We start from the raw sequence: 17,705 nt of genomic DNA, 5'->3' as shown, positions 1-17,705 counted from the left end.
GGTGAACATGGTGTAAGGGATCCTCATGAAGCACTGTGCCTGAATCGGTGAACATGGTGTAAGGGTCGCTCCTGAAGCACTGTGCCTGAATCGGTGAACATGGTGTAAGGGATCCTCCTGAAGCACTGTGCCTGAATCGGTGAACATGGTGTAAGGGTTGCTCCTGAAGCACTGTGCCTGAATCGGTGAACATGGTGTAAGGGTTGCTCCTGAAGCACTGTGCCTGAATCAGTGAACATGGTGTAAGGGTTGCTCCTGAAGCACTGTGCCTGAATCGGTGAACATGGTGTAAGGGATCCTCCTGAAGCACTGTGCCTGAATCGGTGAACATGGTGTAAGGGTTGCTCCTGAAGCACTGTGCCTGAATCGGTGAACATGGTGTAAGGGATCCTCCTGAAGCACTGTGCCTGAATCGGTGAACATGGTGTAAGGGTTGCTCCTGAAGCACTGTGCCTGAATCGGTGAACATGGTGTAAGGGTTGCTCCTGAAGCACTGTGCCTGAATCAGTGAACATGGTGTAAGGGTTGCTCCTGAAGCACTGTGCCTGAATCGGTGAACATGGTGTAAGGGTCCCACCTGAAGCACAGTGCCTGAATCGGTGAACATGGTGTAAGGGCCGCTCCTGATGCACTGTGTCTGAATCGGTGAACATGGTGTAAGGGTCGCTCCTGAAGCACTGTGCCTGAATCGGTGAACATGGTGCAAGGGTCGCTAGTGAAGCACTGTGCCTGAATCGCTGAAGATGGTGTAAGGGCCGCTCCTGATGCACTGTGTCTGCATCGGTGAACATTGTGTAAGGGTCGCTCCTGAAGCACTGTGCCTGAATCGGTGAACATGGTGTAAGGGATCCTCCTGAAGCACTGTGCCTGAATCGGTGAACATGGTGTAAGGGTTCCTCCTGAAGCACTGTGCCTGAATCGGTGAACATGGTGTAAGGGCCGCTCCTGATGCACTGTGTCTGAATCGGTGAACATGGTGTAAATGATCCTCCTGAAGCACTGTGCCTGAATCGGTGAACATGGTGTAAGGGTTCCTCCTGAAGCACTGTGCCTGAATCGGTGAACATGGTGTAAGGGTCGCTCCTGAAGCACATGCCTGAATCGGTGAACATGGTGTAAGGGATCCTCCTGAAGCACTGTGCCTGAATCGGTGAACATGGTGTAAGGGATCCTCCTGAAGCACTGTGCCTGAATCGGTGAACATGGTGTAAGGGTTGCTCCTGAAGCACTGTGCCTGAATCGGTGAACATGGTGTAAGGGATCCTCCTGAAGCACTGTGCCTGAATCGGTGAACATGGTGTAAGGGATCCTCCTGAGGCACTGTGCCTGAATCGGTGAACATGGTGTAAGGGTCCCTCCTGAAGCACTGTGCCTGAATCGGTGAACATGGTGTAAGGGTTCCTCCTGAAGCACTGTGCCTGAATCGGTGAACATGGTGTAAGGGATCCTCCTGAAGCACTGTGCCTGAATCGGTGAACATGGTGTAAGGGATCCTCCTGAAGCACTGTGCCTGAATCGGTGAACATGGTGTAAGGGATCCTCCTGAAGCACTGTGCCTGAATCGGTGAACATGGTGTAAGGGATCCTCCTGAAGCACTGTGCCTGAATCGGTGAACATGGTGTAAGGGATCCTCCTGAAGCACTGTGCCTGAATCGGTGAACATGGTGTAAGGGTCGCTCCTGAACCACTGTGCCTGAATCGGTGAACATGGTGTACGGGATCCTCCTGAAGCACTGTGCCTGAATCAGTGAACATGGTGTAAGGGATCCTCCTGAAGCACTGTGCCTGAATCAGTGAACATGGTGTAAGGGATCCTCCTGAAGCACTGTGCCTGAATCGGTGAACATGGTGTAAGGGTTGCTCCTGAAGCACTGTGCCTGAATCGGTGAACATGGTGTAAGGGTCGCTCCTGAAGCACTGTGCCTGAATCGGTGAACATGGTGTAAGGGATCCTCCTGAAGCACTGTGCCTGAATCGGTGAACATGGTGTAAGGGTTGATCCTGAAGCACTGTGCCTGAATCGGTGAACATGGTGTAAGAGTTGCTCCTGAAGCACTGTGCCTGAATCGGTGAACATGGTGTAAGGGATCCTCCTGAAGCACTGTGCCTGAATCGGTGAACATGGTGTAAGGGTCGCTCCTGAAGCACTGTGCCTGAATCGGTGAACATGGTGTAAGGGTTCCTCCTGAAGCACTGTGCCTGAATCGGTGAACATGGTGTAAGGGTCGCTCCTGAACCACTGTGCCTGAATCGGTGAACATGGTGTAAGGGTCTCTCCTGAAGCACTGTGCCTGAATCGGTGAACATGGTGTAAGGGTCGCTCCTGAACCACTGTGCCTGAATCGGTGAACATGGTGTAAGGGTCGCTCCTGAACCACTGTGCCTGAATCGGTGAACATGGTGTAAGGGTCTCTCCTGAAGCACTGTGCCTGAATCGGTGAACATAGTGTAAGGGATCCTACTGAAGCACTGTGCCTGAATCGGTGAACATGGTTTAAGGGTTCCTACTGAAGCACTGTGCCTGAATCGGTGAACATAGTGTAAGGGATCCTACTGAAGCACTGTGCCTGAATCGGTGAACATGGTGTAAGGGTTGCTCCTGAAGCACTGTGCCTGAATCGGTGAACATGGTGTAAGGGTCGCTCCTGAACCACTGTGCCTGAATCGGTGAACATGGTGTAAGTGATCCTCCTGAAGCACTGTGCCTGAATCGGTGAACATGGTGTAAGGGTCGCTCCTGAACCACTGTGCCTGAATCGGTAAACATGGTGTAAGGGTCGCTCCTGAAGCACTGTGCCTGAATCAGTGAACATGGTGTAAGGGATCCTCCTGAAGCACTGTGCCTGAATCGGTGAACATGTTGTAAGGGTTCCTCCTGAAGCACTGTGCCTGTATCGGTGAACATGGTGTATGGGTTGCTCCTGAAGCACTGTGCCTGAATCGGTGAACATGGTGTAAGGGTTGCTCCTGAAGCACTGTGCCTGAATCAGTGAACATGGTGTAAGGGTTGCTCCTGAAGCACTGTGCCTGAATCGGTGAACATGGTGTAAGGGTCCCACCTGAAGCACAGTGCCTGAATCGGTGAACATGGTGTAAGGGTTGCTCCTGAAGCACTGTGCCTGAATCAGTGATCATGGTGTAAGGGATCCTCCTGAAGCACTGTGCCTGAATCGGTGAACATGGTGTAAGGGATCCTCATGAAGCACTGTGCCTGAATCGGTGAACATGGTATAAGGGTTGCTCCTGAAGCACTGTGCCTGAATCGGTGAACATGGTGTAAGTGTTGCTCCTGAAGCACTGTGCCTGAATCAGTGAACATGGTGTAAGGGTTGCTCCTGAAGCACTGTGCCTGAATCGGTGAACATGGTGTAAGGGTTCCACCTGAAGCACAGTGCCTGAATCGGTGAACACGGTGTAAGGGATCCTCATGAAGCACTGTGCCTGAATCGGTGAACATGGTGTAAGGGTCGCTCCTGAAGCACTGTGCCTGAATCGGTGAACATGGTGTAAGGGATCCTCCTGAAGCACTGTGCCTGAATCGGTGAACATGGTGTAAGGGTTGCTCCTGAAGCACTGTGCCTGAATCGGTGAACATGGTGTAAGGGTTGCTCCTGAAGCACTGTGCCTGAATCAGTGAACATGGTGTAAGGGTTGCTCCTGAAGCACTGTGCCTGAATCGGTGAACATGGTGTAAGGGATCCTCCTGAAGCACTGTGCCTGAATCGGTGAACATGGTGTAAGGGTTCCTCCTGAAGCACTGTGCCTGAATCGGTGAACATGGTGTAAGGGATCCTCCTGAAGCACTGTGCCTGAATCGGTGAACATGGTGTAAGGGTTGCTCCTGAAGCACTGTGCCTGAATCGGTGAACATGGTGTAAGGGTTGCTCCTGAAGCACTGTGCCTGAATCGGTGAACATGGTGTAAGGGTTGCTCCTGAAGCACTGTGCCTGAATCAGTGAACATGGTGTAAGGGTTGCTCCTGAAGCACTGTGCCTGAATCGGTGAACATGGTGTAAGGGTCCCACCTGAAGCACAGTGCCTGAATCGGTGAACATGGTGTAAGGGCCGCTCCTGATGCACTGTGTCTGAATCGGTGAACATGGTGTAAGGGTCGCTCCTGAAGCACTGTGCCTGAATCGGTGAACATGGTGCAAGGGTCGCTAGTGAAGCACTGTGCCTGAATCGCTGAAGATGGTGTAAGGGCCGCTCCTGATGCACTGTGTCTGAATCGATGAACATTGTGTAAGGGTCGCTCCTGAAGCACTGTGCCTGAATCGGTGAACATGGTGTAAGGGTCCCACCTGAAGCACAGTGCCTGAATCGGTGAACATGGTGTAAGGGTTGCTCCTGAAGCACTGTGCCTGAATCAGTGATCATGGTGTAAGGGATCCTCCTGAAGCACTGTGCCTGAATCGGTGAACATGGTGTAAGGGATCCTCATGAAGCACTGTGCCTGAATCGGTGAACATGGTATAAGGGTTGCTCCTGAAGCACTGTGCCTGAATCGGTGAACATGGTGTAAGTGTTGCTCCTGAAGCACTGTGCCTGAATCAGTGAACATGGTGTAAGGGTTGCTCCTGAAGCACTGTGCCTGAATCGGTGAACATGGTGTAAGGGTTCCACCTGAAGCACAGTGCCTGAATCGGTGAACACGGTGTAAGGGATCCTCATGAAGCACTGTGCCTGAATCGGTGAACATGGTGTAAGGGTCGCTCCTGAAGCACTGTGCCTGAATCGGTGAACATGGTGTAAGGGATCCTCCTGAAGCACTGTGCCTGAATCGGTGAACATGGTGTAAGGGTTGCTCCTGAAGCACTGTGCCTGAATCGGTGAACATGGTGTAAGGGTTGCTCCTGAAGCACTGTGCCTGAATCAGTGAACATGGTGTAAGGGTTGCTCCTGAAGCACTGTGCCTGAATCGGTGAACATGGTGTAAGGGATCCTCCTGAAGCACTGTGCCTGAATCGGTGAACATGGTGTAAGGGTTCCTCCTGAAGCACTGTGCCTGAATCGGTGAACATGGTGTAAGGGATCCTCCTGAAGCACTGTGCCTGAATCGGTGAACATGGTGTAAGGGTTGCTCCTGAAGCACTGTGCCTGAATCGGTGAACATGGTGTAAGGGTTGCTCCTGAAGCACTGTGCCTGAATCAGTGAACATGGTGTAAGGGTTGCTCCTGAAGCACTGTGCCTGAATCGGTGAACATGGTGTAAGGGTCCCACCTGAAGCACAGTGCCTGAATCGGTGAACATGGTGTAAGGGCCGCTCCTGATGCACTGTGTCTGAATCGGTGAACATGGTGTAAGGGTCGCTCCTGAAGCACTGTGCCTGAATCGGTGAACATGGTGCAAGGGTCGCTAGTGAAGCACTGTGCCTGAATCGCTGAAGATGGTGTAAGGGCCGCTCCTGATGCACTGTGTCTGAATCGATGAACATTGTGTAAGGGTCGCTCCTGAAGCACTGTGCCTGAATCGGTGAACATGGTGTAAGGGATCCTCCTGAAGCACTGTGCCTGAATCGGTGAACATGGTGTAAGGGTCGCCCCTGAAGCACTGTGCCTGAATCGGTGAACATGGTGTAAGGGTTCCTCCTGAAGCACTGTGCCTGAATCGGTGAACATGGTGTAAGGGCCGCTCCTGATGCACTGTGTCTGAATCGGTGAACATGGTGTAAATGATCCTCCTGAAGCACTGTGCCTGAATCGGTGAACATGGTGTAAGGGTTCCTCCTGAAGCACTGTGCCTGAATCGGTGAACATGGTGTAAGGGTCGCTCCTGAAGCACAGTGCCTGAATCGGTGAGCATGGTGTAAGGGATCCTCCTGAAGCACTGTGCCTGAATCGGTGAACATGGTGTAAGGTATCCTCCTGAAGCACTGTGCCTGAATCGGTGAACATGGTGTAAGGGTTGCTCCTGAAGCACTGTGCCTGAATCGGTGAACATGGTGTAAGGGATCCTCCTGAAGCACTGTGCCTGAATCGGTGAACATGGTGTAAGGGTTGCTCCTGAAGCACTGTGCCTGAATCGGTGAACATGGTGTAAGGGTTGCTCCTGAAGCACTGTGCCTGAATCAGTGAACATGGTGTAAGGGTTGCTCCTGAAGCACTGTGCCTGAATCGGTGAACATGGTGTAAGGGTCCCACCTGAAGCACAGTGCCTGAATCGGTGAACATGGTGTAAGGGCCGCTCCTGATGCACTGTGTCTGAATCGGTGAACATGGTGTAAGGGTCGCTCCTGAAGCACTGTGCCTGAATCGGTGAACATGGTGCAAGGGTCGCTAGTGAAGCACTGTGCCTGAATCGCTGAAGATGGTGTAAGGGCCGCTCCTGATGCACTGTGTCTGAATCGGTGAACATTGTGTAAGGGTCGCTCCTGAAGCACTGTGCCTGAATCGGTCAACATGGTGTAAGGGATCCTCCTGAAGCACTGTGCCTGAATCGGTGAACATGGTGTAAGGGTCGCCCCTGAAGCACTGTGCCTGAATCGGTGAACATGGTGTAAGGGTTCCTCCTGAAGCACTGTGCCTGAATCGGTGAACATGGTGTAAGGGCCGCTCCTGATGCACTGTGTCTGAATCGGTGAACATGGTGTAAATGATCCTCCTGAAGCACTGTGCCTGAATCGGTGAACATGGTGTAAGGGTTCCTCCTGAAGCACTGTGCCTGAATCGGTGAACATGGTGTAAGGGTCGCTCCTGAAGCACAGTGCCTGAATCGGTGAACATGGTGTAAGGGATCCTCCTGAAGCACTGTGCCTGAATCGGTGAACATGGTGTAAGGGATCCTCCTGAAGCACTGTGCCTGAATCGGTGAACATGGTGTAAGGGTCCCTCCTGAAGCACTGTGCCTGAATCGGTGAACATGGTGTAAGGGTTCCTCCTGAAGCACTGTGCCTGAATCGGTGAACATGGTGTAAGGGATCCTCCTGAAGCACTGTGCCTGAATCGGTGAACATGGTGTAAGTGATCCTCCTGAAGCACTGTGCCTGAATCGGTGAACATGGTGTAAGGGTTCCTCCTGAAGCACTGTGCCTGAATCGGTGAACATGGTGTAAGGGATCCTCCTGAAGCACTGTGCCTGAATCGGTGAACATGGTGTAAGGGTCTTTCCTGAAGCACTGTGCCTGAATCGGTGAACATGGTGTACTGGTTCCTACTGTTTGTTTATTTAGTGCCCCTTTTAAAAAAGTTTTGCAGTTACATTTTGATCTATGGATGATTGATGGACATGTCACTTTAAGACAAGTAGTCTCGAAGCAGCCTGTACCTTTAACTCAAACAGAAGAATCCGGAAGGCTTTGGCTGGTTTAAACTGGTGATTGCAGACTGGCCGGCCTCAGTGAGGACTCGGTTTGATTGATTGGCTGGTGGTAGGTGAATTGGCCCAAAAGGCTTTGCTCTGCCCGGTAACAGGTGGTGATTAGATGTGATCCCACTGATATGTTTTACAGAGTCCCAAGGCTTGCGTTTTGGTTTCAGTTTTGATTCTGGCATTCCGCTGCAGAGATCCAACTTACTCCCCCCCCAAAAACATCCAGTTAATCCTCTCCAGAAGGCCACTATGGGGGCCGACTCTCTCTCTCTCTCTCCAGCAAGTCTCAGGGCGGTGTTCTCTTGAGATTGCAGAGACCTGAGGACAAACCACGAGCTGAAAGCAAAGAGAGATCGGAAATAAAGGCTCTCTCCGGAAAGATAGAGGCCTGAATGTGAGCCTTGAGCTGAAGGCCCAGTCTGATGTGAAATGAGGCGTCTCTCCAGAAAGCCTGCCACCTGTGAGGACTGTATTTCCTAATCTGTGGTGACCCTGAATGAATGACTACAAAGAAGACCTTTACCAGCTGACAACCAGAGACTTTAATCGGCGAGCTTGCTGTAAGAAAGGGTGCTAAAGAACCACCATCGGAAGCAAAGTCTCTTACTTTGAAACTTTCATCCTTATTATTTCATATCCCTTACCCCCCCCCCTCCCCCCCCCCCCATGTGTTTGTCTGTCTTGTATGTGTGGGTAGAGGGTGGGGCAGTTAAAGTGGATATTGATGTGTTGGGAGTTCTGGATCACAAACAGGTCACCAACACTGGAAGTGGTGCAACTCTATTTTATTATAAGGTTAACTATATTAACATACTTGAACTGTGGGTAAATGCAAGACCAGCTTTAACTGTTGACCCTTGCCTAGTCCTAACGATGCACTCAGCACATGGTGAATGTCGGTGTTGCAGGCTGTGAGCTCTGTGCTCCGAGCTGGCTGCTACTAGAATGAGCGGGAACTCTCCTGTCCCCTGTCTTTATAGTGCGTGTGCTCTCACTGGTGATTGGCTGCGGTGTTGTGTGTGTTGATTGGTCCGACTGCATGTCCATCAGTGTGTGTGTGTGTCTGCACCATGATATACTGGTGGATATTATGACAGATATTAGGTATTAGCTTGCCATTAACCAGTTGTATTTGCTGCACATCTCATTATAGTTCTTGTTATAAACAGTAATGGTGTTTAAATTTACAAACCTGGTGACTGTAATTATTGGGCAGCCAAGGGCCAAAGACTTTGGGTCTTTTTCGAAGAATTATTGGTTAATTCACTTGCGTTGTGACTGCGGGGCATGTGGAGCTGGTATTGACCGCGCACTAGCCCAGGGGGGAGTAACAATGGGTAACACCCTCAGCCCTCGACCCCGGAGGGGCAAACCCTTCCCCATCACTAAATGTCTGTGTGACCCACCCCCCACACTATCCAGGCAAGGGGGGGGGGTCCTGCCCCGCCCACACCCATTCTCTCTGGCATTGGGGTATCGCCCCCCCCTCCAATGTGAGCTACCACACTAAGGGGTAGCAGAGCGCCCCCTCCCCCCACTTCTAAGGCCATCCCCCCTTTTAGCACGTCCTTTCAGGTCCCCCTTTTCAGGCCCCCCCCTCCCACCCCCATTCACCCGTGATTCACCCGCCGCTGCACCTGGGGAACCTGGGTGTTCAGTGCTGGTGCACACAAACGTGGACCAGGCATCACTGTGCCTGGGGGTTGTCCCTCACACCATTGGAGACCCCAGAGTAGTTGGGGCCAGGGCAGGGTGGCGCTCTCCCTGGCACCTGTGCACCGTGACACTGCCAGGGTTCCAGGGGCACTGCCAGGGTGCCAGACTGGCAGGGTGAGGGTGCCCAGGTGCTAGGTTGGCACTGCCAGGGGTCTGGCCAATTAGAGGGGAGGGGTACGGGGATGTCCGAGCGAGGTGATTCTCGCCACTGCAGCCACCGTGGAAAACCTCGCTCCGCACGCCCAACAGGCTGGAATCCGCTGAATCATGCCCCAGGGATGATCGCTGTTGGTGGAGGTCAGTACTGATTCTCACCTGCCTCACGGTGCGTCGGTGGAGCCAGTGAATCCCGGAATCCGGGAGACTCCGGTCTCGAGCGCTCTGAGCCCGAAGACTCACTTAAAGACGTGAGTCTGGTTCACAGCCAGTGAGGCCGTGATCCAGACCGTGTTGGGCATCGTGGACCAGGAGCATCGTGCCACCTTTACCCGGCGTAAACCCTGTACAGGGGCTCTTCCTCAATTGTGCCGGGCACAACACGGGGGCAGAATCCCGCCCAGGAATTTTGACAGCACAGCAAGAGTCCATTCGGCCCATCGTGCCAGCACCGGCCATCAAGCACCTGTCGCTTTTCATCCCATTTACCAGCACTTGGCCGACAGCCTTGTTTTCTGTGACGTTTCAAGCTCTCATCTAAATACTTCTTAAAGTTGTGAGGGTTCCCGCCTCTACCACCCTCTCAGGCAGCGAGTTCCAGATTCCCACCATACTCTGGGTGAAAACGTTTTTCCTCAAATCCCCACTAAATCTCCTACCCCTTACCTTAAATCTGTGCCCCCTGGTTATTGACTCCTCCGCTAAGGGGAAAAGTACCTTCCTATCTGTGGTGAATGTATAGTGCTAATAATTCCCCAGTGCATTGTATCATGTTCTGCTGTAGTGTTACGTTATTAACCCCTGTGGCCTCCGCCTATGGGCCATTGTGTGGCTTCACCCACAGGGGATATGTTGGGGCATGTACGGGCTCCGCCCATGGCTCCTCCCCTTAAGAGGAAGTATAAAGAGCAGCTGACCTGCGGGCCGTCCTCAGTGTTGTACCGGTCGCAGGCAGGCACTGTTCTAAGCTGATTAAATCTACGGTTTACTTCTCCTTGTGTCTCTGAGTGAATTGATGGTCGCATCACTATCCACCATATCTATATCCCTTATAATTTCATACACCTCAATCCGGTTTCCCCTCAGCCTTCCCTGCTCCAGGGAAAACAACCCCAGCCTAACCAGTCTCTCTCCATAGCTGAAACGCTCCAGCCCAGGCAACATCCTGGTGAATCTCCTCTGCAGCCCCTCTCCAGTGCAATCACATCCTTCCTATAGTGTGGTGACCAGAACTGCACCCAGTGCTCCAGCTGTGACCTCACCAGCGTTTTACACAGCTCCATCAGACCCTCCCTGCTCTTATACTCTGTGCCTCGGCTAATGAGGGCCTTCTTGGCTACCTTATCTACCTGTCCAGTTGCCTCTCTGGGCGTGAATCAGACCAGTCACAGAAACAATCTTCGTCCGTCACCCTCTGCCCCCTGCCAATAATCCAGTTTTGGATCCAATTTGCCAAGTTGCCCTGGATCCCAGGGGCTCGGACCTTGTTCAGCAGTCTCCTGTGCGAGGACCTTGTCAAAAACCTTACTGAAGTAGGGCAGAGTATAAAAGAAGAGATAATGGAAGCTCTCCAGAAAGGCGCAGTGCTAATCATGGGGGATTTTAATTCCCCCCAGTAGACTGGAAAAATCAAATGGATAAAAGTAGATGAGGAGTTCATAGAATATTTTCAAGATCGTTTCTCAGAGCAGCAGCACGGTGGCACAGTGGCTAGCACTGCCGCCTCACAGCTCTAGGGTCCCAGGTTCAATTCCGGCCTCGGGTGACTGTGCGAAGTCTGCACGTTCTCCCCGTGTGTGCGTGGGTTTCCTCCGGGTGCTCCGGTTTCCTCCCACAGTACAAAGACATGCGGGTTTGGTGGATTGGCCATGATAAAATTGTCCCTTAGTGTCCAAAAGGTTAGGTGGGGTTACGGGGATAGGGTGGAGGCCTGGGTTTAAGTAGGGTGCACTTTCCATGGGCCGGTGCAGACTCGATGGGCCGAATGGCCTCCTTCTGCACTGTAAGCTCTATTCTGCATGTTATGGAGCCAACTAGACAGCAGACCTGGTATTGTGCAATGAGATAGGATTAATTGATAACCTCAGGCTGAAGATTCCCCTCGGTAGCAGCAATTATCTTATGATTGAGATTTACATTCAGTTTGAGGAAGAGAGTGCGGCAATTTTAGGCTTAAATAGGGCAATTATGAGGGCAATGAAAGCAGAACTAGCTCACGTGAATTGGCCTTAAGGGATCAATGGAGATTCAGTGGCAGACATTTCAGAGAATATTTTGGAAGGCCCAGAATAGACACATTCCAGTGACAAAGACAATTCCAAGCAGATGGCCCACCCCCTGTGGTTAACTAAAAAGATTAAAGACAGTATCAAACTGAAAGAAAAAGCATAGAATTGGGTAAAGGTGTGTGGTAGGTCAGGAGATTGGATAGAATAGAAAGAAAAGCAAAGAATGAGAAAACGATAGTTAAGAATGGAGGAATTGGAGTATGAGACAGAAATAAACTCAGTGACGATGGTCAAACATGGTGTCATGTTCAAATGCACTGTTTATTGAGATGTTTGCCTTGCACTTACTTTGTATTTTAATATGGCAGGCAAAGTGTTACACAGCACCATCCCCAGCAGCAACTGTGATATGTGAGTTTTGAGAAGAGGGCTGGCTGTAGGAGAATGAAAAGTGTCTCACAGCCAATGAAGTATGTGTAGTCACTGCTGCAACGTAGGAACGGCAGCACTACATTGACACACAACAAGATCCCACACACAGCACTGTGACAATGACCAGGTGGTGATGTTAACCGGCCATTAACTCTCACACGGATTTTCAAATTGTGCAGCTGGATCTTGTGCACCAAAGGAAAGAGACAGATTTAATGTCTCATCCAAAAGATGAAAGTACTCCGCAATGTTCCACAGGACAACCAGGAATGTTCAGCCTGGATTATGGGCTCAATGCTTTGGGGTGTAAACAAACAGAAGGGAAACTATCCAGGTCCACACTAGGAAACATCACAGACAAAGAATCATATTGAAGTAGAGGAACTCTGTATAGAGTAAAGCTCCCTCTACACTGTCCCCATCAAACACTCCCAGGACAGGTACAGCACGGGGTTAGATACAGAGTAAAGCTCCCTCTACACTGTCCCCATCAAACACTCCCAGGACAGGTATGGCACGGGGTTAGATACAGAGTAAAGCTCCCTCTACACTGTCCCCATCAAACACTCCCAGGACAGGTACAGCACGGGGTTAGATACAGAGTAAAGCTCCCTCTACACTGTCCCCATCAAACACTCCCAGGACAGGTACAGCACGGGGTTAGATACAGAGTAAAGCCCCCTCGACACTGTCCCCATCAAACATTTCCAGGACAGGTACAGCACGGGGTTAGATACAGAGTAAAGCTCCCTCTACACTGTCCCCATCAAACACTCCCAGGACAGGTACAGCACGGGGTTAAATACAGAGTAAAGCTCCCTCTACACTGCCCCCTCACTCACAGGAGAGGTACAGCACGGGGTTAGATACAGAGTAAAGCTCCCTCTACGCTGTCCCCAGCAAACACTCCCAGGACAGGTACAGCACGGGGTTAGATACAGAGTAAACTCCCTCTACACTGTCCCCATCAAACACTCCCAGGACAGGTACAGCACGGGGTTAGATACAGAATAAAGCTCCCTCTACACTGGCCCCATCAAACACTCCCAGGACAGGTACAGCACGGTGTTAGATACAGAGTAAAGCTCCCTCAACACTGTCCCCATCAAACACTCCCAGGACAGGTACAGCACGGGGTTAGATACAGAGTAAAGTTCGCTCTACACTGTCCCCATCAAACACTCCCAGGACAGGTACAGCACGGGGTTAGATACAAAGTAAAGCTCCCTCTACACTGTCCCCATCAAACACTCCCAGGACAGGTACAGCACAGGGCAGCTTAATGGGCAGCACGGTAGCATTGTGGATAGCACAAATGCTTCACAGCTCCAGGGTCCCAGGTTCGATTCCGGCTTGGGTCACTGTCTGTGCGGATTCTGCACATCCTCCGCGTGTGTGCGTGGGTTTCCTCCGGGTGCTCCGGTTTCCTCCCACAGTCCAAAGATGTGCGGGTTAGGTGGATTGGTCATGCTAAATTGCCCATAGTGTCCAAAATTGCCCTTAGTGTTGGGTGGGGTTGCAGGGTTATGGGGATAGGGTGGAGGTGTGGACCTTGGGTAGGGTGCTCATTCCAAGAGCCGGTGCAGACTCGATGGGCCGAATGGCCTCCTTCTGCACTGTAAATTCTATGAACTATGAACTGAGCACGGGGTTAGATACAGAGTAAAGCCCCCTCTACACTGTCCCCATCAAACACTCCCAGGACAGGTACAGCACGGGGTAAGATACAGAGTAAAGCTCCCTCTACACTGTCCCCATTAAACACTCCCAGGACAGGTACAACACGGGGGTTAGATACAGAGTAAAGCTCCCTCTACACAGTCCCCATCAAACACTCCAAGGACAGGTACAGCACGGGGTGAGATACAGAGTAAAGCTCCCTCTACACTGTCTCCGTCAAACACTCCCAGGACAGGTACAGCACAGGGTTAGATACAGAGTAAAGCTCCCTCTACACTGTCCCCATCAAACACTCCAAGGACAGGTACAGCACGGGGTTAGATACAGAGTAAAGCTCCCTCTACACTGTCCCATCAAACACTCCCAGGACAGGTACAACACGGGGTTAGATACAGAGTAAAGCTCCCTCTACACTGTCCCATCAAACACTCCCAGGACAGGTACAGCTCGGGGTTAGATACAGAGTAAAGCTCCCTCTACACTGTCCCCATCAAACACTCCCAGGACAGGTACAGCACGGGGTTAGATACAGAGTAAAGCTCCCTCTACATTGTCCCCATCAAACACTCCCAGGACAGGTACAGCACGGCGTTAGATACAGAGTAAAGCCCCCTCTACACTGTCCCCATCAAACACTCCCAGGACAGGCACAGCACGGGGTTAGATACAGAGTGATGCTCCCTCTACACTGTCCCCATCAAACACTCCCAGGACAGGTACAGCACGGGGTTAGATACAGAGTAAAGCTCCCTCTACATTGTCCCCATCAAACACTCCCAGGACAGGTACAGCACGGGGTTGGATACAGAGTAAAGCCCCCTCTACACTGTCCCCATCAAACACTCCCAGGACAGGCACAGCACGGGGTTGGATACAGAGTAAATCTGCCTCTACACTGTCCCCATCAAACACTCCCAGGACAGGTACAGCACGGGGTTAGATACAGAGTAAACTCCCTCTACACTGTCCCCATGAAACACTCCCAGGACAGGTACAGCACGGGGTTAGATACAGAGTAAAGCTCCCTCTACGCTGGCCCCATCAAACACTCCCAGGACAGGTACAGCACGGTGTTAGATACAGAGTAAAGCTCCCTCTACACTGTCCCCATCAAACACTCCAAGGACAGGTACAGCACGGGGTTAGATACAAAGTAAAGCTCCCTCTACACTGTCCCCATCAAACACTCCCAGGACAGGTGCAGCACAGGGCAGCTTAATGGGCAGCACGGTAGCATTGTGGATAGCACAAATGCTTCACAGCTCCAGGGTCCCAGGTTCGATTCCCGGCTTGGGTCACTGTCTATGCGGATTCTGCACATCCTCCGCGTGTGTGCGTGGGTTTCCTCCGGGTGCTCCGGTTTCCTCCCACAGTCCAAAGATGTGCGGGTTAGGTGGATTGGCCATGCTAAATTGCCCATAGTGTCCAAAATTGCCCTTAGTGTTGGGTGGGGTTGCTGGGTTATGGGGATAGGGTGGAGGTGTGGACCTTGGGTAGGGTGCTCATTCCAAGAGCCGGTGCAGACTCGATGGGCCGAATGGCCTCCTTCTGCACTGTAAATTCTATGAACTATGAACTGAGCACGGGGTTAGATACAGAGTAAAGCCCCCTCTACACTGTCCCCATCAAACACTCCCAGCACAGGTACAGCACGGGGTAAGATACAGAGTAAAGCTCCCTCTACACTGTCCCCATTAAACACTCCCAGGACAGGTACAACATGGGGGTTAGATACAGAGTAAAGCTCCCTCTACACAGTCCCCATCAAACACTCCCAGGACAGGTACAACACGGGGTTAGATACAGAGTAAAGCTCCCTCTACACTGACCCATCAAACACTCCCAGGACAGGTACAGCACAGGGCGAGATACAGAGTAAAGCTCCCTCTACACTGTCTCCGTCAAACACTCCAAGGACAGGTACAGCGCTGGGTTAGATACAGAGTAAAGCTCCCTCTACACTGTCCCATGAAACACTCCCAGGACAGGTACAACACGGGATTAGATACAGAATAAAGCTCCCTCTACACTGTCCCCATCAAACACTCGCAGGACAGGTACAACACGGGGTTAGATACAGAGTAAAGCTCCCTCTACACTGTCCCATCAAACACTCCCAGGACAGGTACAGCACGGGGTTAGATACAGAGTAAAGCTCCCTCTACACTCTCCCCATCAAACCCTCCCAGGACAGGTACAGCACGGGGTTAGATACAGAGTAAAGCTCCCTCTACACTGTCCCATCAAACACTCCCAGGACAGGTACAACACGGGGTTAGATACAGAGTAAAGCTCCCTCTACACTCTCCCCATCAAACCCTCCCAGGACAGGTACAGCACGGGGTTAGATACAGAGTAAAGCTCCCTCTACACTGTCCCATCAAACCCTCCCAGGACAGGTACAGCACGGGGTTAGATACAGAGTAAAGCTCCCTGTACACTGTCCCATCAACACTCCCAGGACAGATACAGCACGGGGTTAGATACAGAGTAAAGCTCCCTCTACACTGCCCCCATCAAACACTCCCAGGACAGGTACAGCACAGGGTTAGATACAGAGTAAAGCTCCCTCTACACTGTCCCCATCAAACACCCCCAGGACAGGTACAGCACGGGATTAGATACAGAGTAAAGCTCCCTCTACACTGTCCCCATCAAACACTCCCTGGACAGGTACAGCACGGGGTTAGATACAGAGTAAAGCTCTCCCTACACTGTCCCCATCAAACACTCCCAGGACAGGTACAGCACGGGGTGAGTTACAGAGTAAAGCTCCCTCTACACTGTCCCCATCAAACACCCCCAGGACAGGTACAGCACGGGGTTGGATACTGAGTAAAGCTCCCTCTACACTGTCCCCATCAAACACTCCCAGGACAGGTACAGCACGAGGTTAGATACAGAGTAAAGCTCCCCTCTACACTGTCCCCATCAAACACTCCCAGGACAGGTACAGCACGGGGTTAAATACAGAGTAAAGCTCCCTCTACACTGTCCCCATCAAACACTCCCAGGACAGGTACAGCACGGGGTTAGATACAGAGTAAAGCTCCCTCTACACTGTCCCCATCAAACACTCCCAGGACAGGTACAGCACGGGGTTAGATGCAGAGTAAAGCTCCCTCTACACTGTCCCCATCAAACACTCCCAGGACAGGTACAGCACGGGGTTAGATACAGAGTAAAGCTCCCTCTACACTGTCACCATCAAACAGTCCCAGGACAGGTACAACACGGGGTTAGATACAGATTAACCCGATTGCTCCAGTTTATTTAAAAGCAATATGACTAAATAGTTTGATAATGAACTTCAATATAAATTGACTGAAGTGAATATTTGTGATTTAGTTTATGATCCAACATCCCTCTCCCCCCTTCGGTGAAAGTAACTATATTGCAAACAGTTTGTTTTCCAGGCAACTGACTAAAATCATCGAAAGCTAGATAATTCTGTGCTGTAAATCTTCTATCCCGCACCATAACACACGTCAATTAGATACTGAACTCCCAATACTCTCAAAATCAACTTTGTGATGAAACAATTCTCCCTCAGCTTGAAGGTAAATTCAAGATGAATGGAAATCCAATTGGATAAGCTACTCAGCTTGGAGCGTATTTGGGAAGTTGGAGACATGGCCATTCTCAGTCTTTCCCAGATACTGCAGGACTTTATACTAATAATTTAATAATCTTTATTGTCACAAGTAGATTTACATTAACACTGCAGTGAAGTTGCTGTGAAAATCCCCTAGTCGCCACACTCCGGCGCCTGTTCGGGTCACAGAGGGAGAATTCAGAATGTCCAATTCACCGAACAGCACATCTTTCGGGACTTGTGGGTGGAAACCGGAGCACCCGGAGGAAACCCACGCAGACACGGGGAGAATTTGTCGATGTGTATCAGTGATGGGGAGGGCTCATGTGGTCAGTATCTGTATTTAATCAATGCGCATCTCAACATGGAGAGCTCTGAGCAATATTACATGTTTTTTCATGGGGTATGGCCGTCACTGGCGAGGTCAGCATTTTTGTCCATCCCTAATTGCCCCTGAGAAGGTGGGGGTGAGCTGCCTTCTTGAACCACTGTAGTCCGAGTGGTGTAGGTACACCCACTGTGCTGTTTGAGAGGGAGTTCCAGGATGTTGCCCCAGCGACAGTGAAGGAACGGCCGATCTATTCCCAA

This window comes from Scyliorhinus torazame, chromosome 3 (assembly GCF_047496885.1).
Source record: "Scyliorhinus torazame isolate Kashiwa2021f chromosome 3, sScyTor2.1, whole genome shotgun sequence".
NCBI lineage: Eukaryota > Metazoa > Chordata > Chondrichthyes > Carcharhiniformes > Scyliorhinidae > Scyliorhinus > Scyliorhinus torazame.
The sequence above is the reverse complement of the archived record's forward strand: the minus strand, read 5'-3'. Positions refer to the sequence as shown.